Consider the following 10,644-nt stretch of genomic DNA (forward strand, 5'->3'; position numbering starts at 1 on the left):
TCTCCCTCTGCCTCTCTTTCTCTGTCTCTCATGAATAAATAAATAAAATTTAAATAAATAAAGTTTACTTTGCTCCTATCTTCCAGGGATTGGTAATTTGGTTTTGCCAGTTTCAGGCATTGCTATGCCATGTACTTTGCAGGTGTATCCTAGACACCCCACCCCACACTGCAAAAGAATTCATGTCCCTGGACAGCAGCAGAGCTTGAAATTGTAGAAGTTCTTTTGCCTCTACTTTTAGAAGATGTTATTAAGGGGGCAGTCAGAGTCGACGGGCAGTGGGAGGTGTGGGCTTTAAAAAAAAAAAAAAAAAGCAGCCCGGGTGACTCAGCGGTTTGGCGTTGCCTTCAGCCCAGGGTGTCATCCTAGAGACCTGGGATCGAGACCCGCATCAAGTTCCCTGCATGGAGCCTGCTTCTCCCTCTCCCTGTGTCTCTGCCTCTCTGTGTGTGTGTCTCTCTCATGAATAAATAAATAAAATATTTTTTAAAAAGTTTAAAATAGGGATCCCTGGGTGGCGCAGCAGTTTAGCGCCTGCCTTTGGCCCAGGGCGCAATCCTGGAGACCCAGGATCAAATCCCACGTCGGGGTCCTGGTGCATGGAGCCTGCTTCTCCCTCTGCCTGTGTCTCTGCCTCTCTCTCTCTCTCTGTGACTATCATAAATAAATAAAAATTTGAAAAAAAAATTTTAAAATAAAAAAGAAAGGAGGTGCTACTAAATTTAGAGAGGAATCAAAAGATGAGTGATTATTCACAGTCCTCCCCTTCACAGAAGAAATAGGATCAAGATTCCTCCTAGCCCCTCCCACGAGTGATCTGTGAAAGACCAATATTCAGGGGCTAATAAAAGCCAACGTTGAATTGTGTACCCAGAAAGAATGCTTTCATTAAAATGCTTTATACAAACTTTACAAAGGCATAAATTTCTTGATTCCTATTTTCATTAAAAATCTCCCTGATATAAAGAAGCAAATTTAGTTTAAAAAGTGAGATAGTCCCTTGATATACAGGCTGTAATCTAGTTGTTTGGAGGAATTAGAAACAATTCTTTGTCTTTTTTGTCTGTCTACAAAACCAGAAATACAACTCTAGAAGCAAGCCTACCAATCTTATCACTCCCCAAACTTTGCTTATTCTTCTTAAAATGTTTGTAGATATTCTAACAGATAAGGATATTGAAACAAAATTGTCCTATACTTAAGAAGAAAAAAGTACATTTTAAGTAGCAATTACCCTGAAACACTGGGGGGAAATTTTTTTTTTTGCATTCTATCTCTGTCCCTTAAAATTATAAATCTTAGGTCTTTAAAATGTAAACACAACCCATAATCACCTGAGAATGAAGGGAGGAAAATGGGGAAAGAGACTTTTTTGAAATACAAACTGCTAGAAAGCCTCTTGTACCTAGACTCTTACACCTCTGATAACAAGATATCTAGATAATGCCCCAAATCTCCACCCTGGAGAAAACGTGGATACTTTGTGCCTTTGTGATATAAATTTTCTATCATCTTCCCTAGGATCTAAGAGCTAATTATTTTTTATTTTTTTATTTTTTTAAGATTTTATTCATGAGAGACACACACACACAGAGAGAGAGAGAGAGGAGAGAGAGAGAGAGAGAGAGAGGCAGAGACACAGGCAGAGGGAGAGAAGCAGGCTCCATGCAGGGAGCCCCACGCGGGACTCGAACCCAGGACTCCAGGATCACGCCCTGGGCCGAAGGCGGCGCTAAACCGCTGAGCCACCCGGGCTGCCCCTAATTTCTTTTTAAATACAAACTCTAGGGAGAAGTTTTTCATATGAAAAAAAAAAGGGGGGGAGGTATTTGGAAATTGGGCCTTTAATGTTCTTTCCACAAATATTCTTACAAATGAAATGAAAGCTCTAAGTCTGTTTGCATCTTGTCTGTACATGTGTACATGCATCTTGTCAGTGTATGTGTGGCCCTATATGTTATAAAAGTGAGATACTTTCTCTATCTCCAGATGATATTGCTAAAATTAACTTATAAAAGGGTTCTATTCAGTAGGATTAAAGGCAAGCATTTCTAAGAATTGGGCATTCCAAAACTCAGAAAGAGAGAAACTAACCCAAATTTTCTTCAAGTTCACCTGATCTGGGAAAATATTCACTTTTTGAGCTACTTTGAGGTTGTTGGTTTAATTAAAATAGACATGTCTCTAGAGTTACTAGCATTTAATATAGAGGTGGATGGAGGGATGAGTGACATAGGTGGGGCACTGAAGAGTACATTTATCATGAGGAGCACTTAGTAACGTACAGAATTGTTGAATCCCTATATTTATTGTACACCTGAAATTAATACCGCACTGTATGTTAACTATATTGGAATTAAAATTTAAAATTTAATTAAAAACTTATTCTACCTGTATTTGCTAAAAGTCATGTAAGTTCATGTTACCTCTGTTGCAAAATTTATCAGAAAAAAACAACTTAGAATAATAGTTGACTTTGTCTAATGCTTCAAAGTTTTGTGGGTAATCTAAACAAAATTAAGAACTAGTAAATTAAATAGATGTAAATAAGAAAAAAAAAGGTTTGTAGGTAAACTTTAAAATAGCTTCAAAATCTTTGGTAACCCTAAACTTTAAAGTTTTGCTACATTAAATGATGCATTTATTGAATACACAGATCATTTCCAAATAAGATAAAATAATGAAATATTAAATACTGAACACAGGTTCAGTATTTGTCCTATTACAGAAAAACTGAAGATAAACTTGGTTCTGTTAGTAAACATGTTTTGTCCTTTATTGAAAGACTGTACTATGAAAAAACACATTTCTAGAAATTATAAAATGTATTCATAAATTTGCCAAACTAAAGAATACTGGGGGGCAGCCCTGGTAGCTCAGTGGTTTAGTGCCGCCTTCAGCCCAGGGCTTGATCCTGGAGTCCCGGGATCGAGTCCCACACGGAGCTCCCTGCATGGAGCCTGCTTCTCCCTCTGCCTGTGTCTCTGCCTCTCTCTCTCTCTCTGTGTCCCTCATGAATAAATAAATAAAATCTTTAAGAAAAAAAAAAAGAATACTGGTATAACAGTTCACAATTGCTTAGTACTTTTCACTAGAAATTAGGTTTCTAATGGTTAAGAATTCTTTTTTTTTTTTTGGCTAAGATCTTACTTGTTTACTCATGAGAGACCCAGAGAGAGAGGCAGAGACACAGGCAGAGGGAGAAGCAGGTTCCCTGTGGGGAGCCCAATGAGGGACTTGATCCCAGGACCCCGGGATCATGACCTGAGTCAAAGGTAGATAGATGCTCAACCATTGAGCCACCCAGGTGCCCCTGGTTAAGAATTCTAAGAACTGTAATTAAAACAGGTCTTTCACCTCTTTGGTTAGGTTCATTACTAGGTATCTTATTTTTGGTGCAATTGTAAATGGAGCTGTTTTCTTAATTCCTCTTTCTGTTACTTCATTATTGGTATATAGAAATGCAATGGATTTCTTCTGTTCATTGATTTTGTATCTTGTAACTTTACTGAATTTACCAGTTTTAGCAGTTTTTTCATGGAGTCTTCCTTGTTTTCTACGTATAGTATCATGTCATCTGCAAATAATGAAAGTTTTACTTCTTCCTTACTGATTCGGATTCCTTCTCTTTCTTTTTGTTGTCTGACTGCTGTGGCTAGAACTTCCAGTACTGTGTTGAATAAAAATGGTAACAGTGGACATCCTTGTCTTGTTCCTGCCCTTAGGGGAAGAGTTTTCAGGGTTTTCCCCATTAAGGGTGATGTTAAATTTGGATTTTTCATAGGTGGCCTTTATTATATTGAGGTATGTTCTCTCTAAACCTACTTTTTTGAGGGTTTTTACTATGAATAGATGTTATACTTTGTAAATAGCTTTTTCCGCATCTATCCAAATGATGGTTCTTTCTCTTTCTCTTATTGATGTGATTTATCACATCAATTGATTTGTGATTACTGAACCACCCTTGCGTCCCAGGAATAAATCTCACTAGATTATGGTGTACAATTTTTTTAAATATATTGTTGGATTCTGTTTGCTAGTATTTTTGTTTGTTTGCTAGTATTTTGTTGAGGATTTTTGCATCTATGTTCATCAGAGATATTGGTTTTCTCTTGTAAGTTACTGTCTTCTTTTATCTTTGCTGCTTTAAAAAAAATTTATTATTATTTTGCTAATTCAATTACAATATGCGGGCAGCCCAGGTGGCTCAGCGAAATAGTGCAGTATTCAGCCCAAGGTGTGATCCTGGAGTTCCGGGATCGAGTCCCACGCTGGGCTCCCTGCATGGAGCCTGCTTTTCTCCCTCTGCCTGTGTCTCTGCCTCTGTCTCTGTCTCTCTCTCTCTCTGTCTCTCATGAATAAATAAATACAATCTTTAAAAAAAATTACAATTTGTCTTGGTGTTAGTCTGCTTTTGTTGATTTTGATGGAAGTTCTCCGTGCCCCCTAGATCTAGACATCTGTTACCTCCCTCAGATTAGGGAGGTTTTCAGCTATGATTTCTTCAAATAATTTTTCTTGCCCCATTTTCTCTCTCTTCTTCTGGGACTCCTATAATATAAATGTTACTGTGTTTGATGGAGTCACTGAGTTCCCTAAGTCTAGTCTCCTTTTGCATAAATCTTTTTTCTCTTTTGTTCAGCTTGATTACTTTCCATTACTCTGTCTTCTAGGTCACTAATTCATCCCTCTGCTTCTTCCATCCCATTGTTCATTCCACCAAGAGTGTTTCTCATTCTGTTTATTCTTTTACCTCTGCTATGTCATTCCATATCTCTGTGTTAAGGGTCTCATTCATGTTGTCTTCCACTCTTCCCAAATCCAGTGAGTATCCCTATGATCATTACTTTAAATTCTCTATCAGGTATGTTACTTATATCTGTTTCACTTAGATCTCTGGCCGTGGCCTCATCCTGTTCTTTCATTTGGAATAAATGTCTCTGTCTTCTCATTGTCTCTGTGCCTGTTTTTCTATGTCAGGAAAGTCAGTTCTATCTCCTGTTCTTGAGGGTAATGGCCTTATGAAAAAAATCCCATAGTGCTCTACCATGTGGTGTCCCCTGTTCCCCAGGGCCTGGTGCTTCCAGGAGTGTCTTCAATGTGTGCTGTGTGTGCTCTGCTGTTGTGTCCTGGCCTCTTTATCCTTCAGGCCAATCGTCTGCAAAGGTTCTCTTGACTGTTGTAGGCAGTGTTTGGTCCCTGGCCTGAATATGGCACATTTGAACTAGGCGTGCTCTGGTCTGTTTGTGAAATGAGACCTGTCACCACTGCTGCCAGAATCGAGGCTCTGCAAAACTCCCAGGTTGGGAGATATGGTGTTGGTGGGGGTTTGGGCTAGTCTTCTGGGGCAGGGGGCTTCAGTGCTGGGACTGAGACAAGTGTGGCTGGAAAGGGTGGTTCCACTGGAGCTCAAGGGGGTGGGACTTGGTATAAGCAAGTCAGGTAGCAAGTATCCCTACTGTGCTGGTTCCTGCAGGTGGCCCTGTGCTTATGCAGAGGGGCTTGGGGAGGGAAATGGCACTGGCCAGTTCCTTTGTTCCCCAAGGGGTCTCTCATTGAATGCTGCCTCTCTGGGATACACTCCAAGATGAGCAAATGACCTCTGCACTGTGTGCCCCAGGTGCTCTTTAGATAGCTCATTCTATGCCATGTGTCTGTGAGTTGTTTGCCTGCCTTCTCTCCAGGCGGGGAATGTCCTCTGGGCTCGACCCCAGCCAAGCACACTGACCTTTAAAACTCCAGGCTAGGGGATCCCTGGTTGGCTCAGCGGTTCAGCGCCTGCCTTTGGCCCGGGGCATCATCCTGGACTCCGGGATCGAGTCCCACATCAGGCTCCTTGCAGGGAGCCTGCTTCTCCCTCAGCCTGTGTCTCTGCCTCTGTGTGTGTGTGTGTGTCTCTCATGAATAAATAAATAAATAATCTAAAAAAATGTTTAAAAATAAAACTCCAGGCTGTAAGCCCTGCTGGTTGCCAGGAGTCACAAAATTCAGCCCCTCTTACTTTCCAACCCAAATGCTATGGGGAATCCTTTTCCCCATGTGCTCCCCTGTGTGCTCCTCTGTCAGTCATCTTCCCCTACAACTGTGGCTCCCTCTCCACTGCAGCAGCCACGACCCATTTCTCTCCCAAGCCACATCTCCACACTTCCTACCTTCGTCAGTGTAGCCTCTTCTCTACCTTTAGCTGCGGGGATTGTTCTGTCAGTCTTCGGGCCCATTTCTGGGGGATTTAGGATGATCTGATAGTTACCTAGTTGTATCTGGGACAAGGCAAGCCTAGTGTTCTCCTACTCCACTGCCATCTTCCCATCCTCTGTAATCCTTTGACCATAATCGAACTTAGCTGCTCTAGAGAGCTCCTGGAACATCTCAAAGATTTTGTGAGAATTAAACTAATTAGACTTATTTACTATATTAAATTACATGAGAAGCACTGTCAAATAGGTGGTACTAAACCCTGTTAGATTATATTTATGTAGGGATGCCCCGGGGGCTCAGCGGTTTAGGGCCGCCTTCAGCCCAGGGCCTGATCCTGGAGACCCGGGATCGAGTCCCGCATCGGGCTCCCTGCATGGAGCCTGCTTCTCCCTCTGCCTGTGTCTCTGCCTCTCTCTCTCTAATAAATAAATAATTTTTAAAAGATTATATTTAAGTAGACATGTTATTAAAATAAGTATTGTAAAAATTATATAAAACTTCTAGATCTGATGTTCTGGTATGTTATTATTTTAAAGCATCACGTGTCACATAAATAATGAAGTTTCCTTGTCAACTGCATTTAAGAAACTTCAATTAGGGATCCCTGGGTGGCGCAGCGGTTTGGCGCCTGCCTTTGGCCCGGGGCATGATCCTGGAGACCCAGGATCGAATCCCACATCGGGCTCCCGGTGCATGGAGCCTGCTTCTCCCTCTGCCTATGTCTCTGCGCCTCTCTCTCTCTCTGTGACTATCATAAATAAATAAAAATTAAAAAAAAACAAAAAACAAAAAAAAAAGAAACTTCAATTAGCTCTTTGACAGTTACTGTTTTATTCTGATGCTATTGTAAATGTGTCTCATCTTTTTCTGAGACCCAGAAAAAACTGTGAGTACAAGTTTCTAATAAACTTACAGTATGAAACTGAACTAAGTAAGAATTTCTACTAGTAAAAACTGGATTCAAGCAGAACAAAAATCAGTAAGATGGGACCAAATGAACTGAGGAGAATAATTAGAATTTTTAGAACTTTTTGTTGGAATCATTGCTGACGCTACAATGTTTTATTTTTCTAAATTTAGGGGAACTTTTTCTCTTAAGCTGACTTACAGCAACTTGTTAAAATACACCTTTGTAAACAGATTGAAACAATTTTTTCTACCTGCCTGATTTTGCCAAACCTCAGAAATTCAGTGAGTATTCTTATATATTCATGTCAATATATTTATTTGTATAAGTTCAGTAATAATCTGTTTTCCTTATGACATGACACAACTGGAAACATTGGTTATATTATAACGTTTTGACTAAAATGTCTTATCTGAGGACGACATGCATAGACTCAGATATGACCAGACAGCTTTAAGGAGCTAAGATTGATTTTTATGGAGCCAATAAAGGCCTTTGGGAATATCAGCCTGATAACTTGCTTACAGAGTTCCCAGCAGCCTTACCAAGTGAGTAAAGGTCACTTTCTGGCAGGTGCAGGAACCTCAGGATATTCTAGGGACCTCGAGAAGACAGGAGTCCACCCAAATCTATAGAATCTAATAGTTACTTGGTGTGTTAGTGAAACATTTTTCTCTCTGTAATCACCTTCATTCCCAACGATAGCCAATTAATACTAACCTGTTTGCAAAAGAAGTCTAGTTTCAAAAAACTTGATCTCGTTATTTACAGAAGTGTAGCAAGAATAGCTTTCATCATATAGGCTCCTTAAAACCTGCTTTGCTGGAACTCTCATAAGGAATCTCCAGATTGAACTTTTAACAGCATCTCAGGCTCAAAAGCCAAGCCAAACAATTGCCATCAGACTTGGCCTGTAATATGTATTTATTATAAATTGGACTAGATCCTGAGTTCTACTGGTTTCCTCCAGTGTCTAGCTATAACTCTCCAAACTAATGTTGTTGATTTTTCTCCCCGCTTTCTGAGTTGGATTCACTTGAGAGCTAAAGCTTCCCTTTTCCCAAAGCCCTGCAAGCCAAATATGAACGACTTAACATAAACTTCAGCAAAATCATCACAACAGCTCATGCGTAGGCAATCTTCATGCCTGCTGCTCTGTGGGCCACTCAAAGATCACCAGGGACACTCGAACCATATACCAGAAAGTTCTGTCAGAGTACCACTGCCTGCCCTCACTCTGTCTGTACATGCTTCAAGCTTGACATCTAGAAATCTCTCCACTAGCTATCCTCAGAATTCAAAATTGGGTTTATAATTTCATCCAATCATTAACCATTGCTTTTCTTTTGCTTTCTTAAGCAGGCATTTCTTACTTTTTTTTGTTGTTGTTGTTGTTTAAGACTTTTTATTTTTAAGTAATCTCTACACCCAAGGTGGGGCTCATACTCACATCCCCGAGACCAAAGAGTCACATGATCTACCAACTGAGCCAGCCAGGTGCCCCAAAGACAGGCATTTCTAATACTGGATTACTTGAAACAGAGGCCTAACTTTGAGACCACAGCTGTAACACCACCTCCTGAAATGAGTTTCATTGAACGTACCTATTGCCAGGACTGCCTCAAGAAGATGGAACGATCTACTAGCTCAACTTTCAATGTGTGAAACTTCAGGGAAGTTTCAGAGGAGAAAACTACAGGAGCCAAGAGCAGGCTACAGCAAGATGGGCCACTTTGGTATGAACATTATTTTGAACAAACAAATCCCAGAAGATTCGGGAAAAGCTCTTTACCTCCTCAACTGTGTGCCTGTACCAGGAATAACTCTATTAAGAGACTCCTCTTTACCTGAGAAACTTACCTGCATAATAAGGCCACCTTTGTTTTCCAAACCTCTCCTCTCACCTTCCTGGTAATGGTCTTTCTCTCCTTTGGACCCTCAGACCCCTACCCCTCTCCTTAGCTCATGTAAACTTCATGTTGCCTCATTGTCTTTCAATTTCATTGTGTGGATTCCCCGTATGTATGCTGTTAAGTTAGATTTTTCTCCTGCCAATATATTTGTGTGTTTTTGGTTTGTTTGTTTTAATATCAGGGCCTCTTCTGCCCTGGGTTCCAGTGATCTGGCAGGGCCCCAGGAGTGACTTGAGTGGGGACTGTGGTGTTGCATCCAGACCGAGTCTCTTTTGTCCCAGCCCTGGCACTCTGTGAGACACTTTGAAAGGAGCTGTTATGGGACAGCTCATCCTTTTCTACCTTTCCACCCCCGGGACACAGGAGCAGAGGAAATGCTACAGATGCGTGCCTTTGGCATTGATTTTTGACGAAAAGGAAAAAGATAACATCAATTCTGTAATTTTAGATGCACAAATGTCATGGCTTTAAGATACATGCATCTTTTCAGTCTAGGTAGCTGATTTTAGCAACCAGTTAAGGGACAGAGAATGTGCGCCTTTGCAGGAATTTTGAAAATAAAGATATCTGCATTTCACCTTGGAATCTCTGAGAAGTGATCATAAGCATTTGGCCAAGTTGGCTCTGGGCAAGTAGAAGGAGAGGGAAGAAAACCTGCTTCATTTTTTTTTTTAAATAACAGCTTTAGTGAAATATAACTCACATATCATAAAATCCATATTTTTAAAGTATAAGTGTTTTTTAGCATATTCACATCACTGTGTAACCACCACCACAATCTAATTTTAGAACATCTTTTTCACCCCCCAAAAAAACTCTGTACCAATTAGCAATCACTTGTATATTCTGGATACAAGTCCCTTATTAGATATATGATTTTCAATCATATACACAAATATTTTTCCTATTCTGTGATTTGTCTTTTTTCACTTTTTTTTTTTTAAGATTTCATTTATTTATTCATGAGAGACACACACACACACACACACACAGAGAGAGAGAGAGGCACAGACACAGGCACAGGCAGAGGGAGAAGCAAGATCCATGCAAGGAGCCTGATTTGGGACTCGATCCCAGGTCTCCAGGATCACGCCGTGGGCCGAACGCAGCACTAAACCGCTGAGCCACCCGGGCTGCCCTTTTTTCACCTTCTTGATGTCTTTGAAGCATAAGAGTTTTTAATTTTGATGAAGTCCAATGTATCTATTTTTTCTATTGTTGCTTATGCTTTTGGTATCATATCTAAGACACCACTGTCTAATCCAATGTCCTAAAGATTTATTGCTACGTTTTGGTTGGGAAGAAAGACATTCCTCTGCCTTTCGAGGAAGGTCCTTCCGGCTAGACTAAGAATCAAACTAACTTGAGACAGATTGGCAGGTAGTAGTTAAATTAATTGCACATTTCAGAAATCTTTGTAATTGCAGTTTTATAAAATATGGCATCTCCCCTTTCCTGCCAGAGTAATGGTTCAGAAAACCAAACTCAAAAGCCAATTTTTTCCTAGCTCCCTGTTTCCTGATTCCCCAACCTCACTCTGTTTATGGAATGATTTAAGTGTTAGTCTAAAAAGTCATCACCAAGCAAACAGAATAATATACTTACTTCACAAACTCTGAGAACTGG

The sequence above is a fragment of the Nyctereutes procyonoides genome, unplaced genomic scaffold (genome assembly GCF_905146905.1).
Source record: "Nyctereutes procyonoides isolate TBG_1078 unplaced genomic scaffold, NYPRO_anot_genome, whole genome shotgun sequence".
In the NCBI taxonomy this organism is placed as follows: Eukaryota; Metazoa; Chordata; class Mammalia; order Carnivora; family Canidae; genus Nyctereutes; species Nyctereutes procyonoides.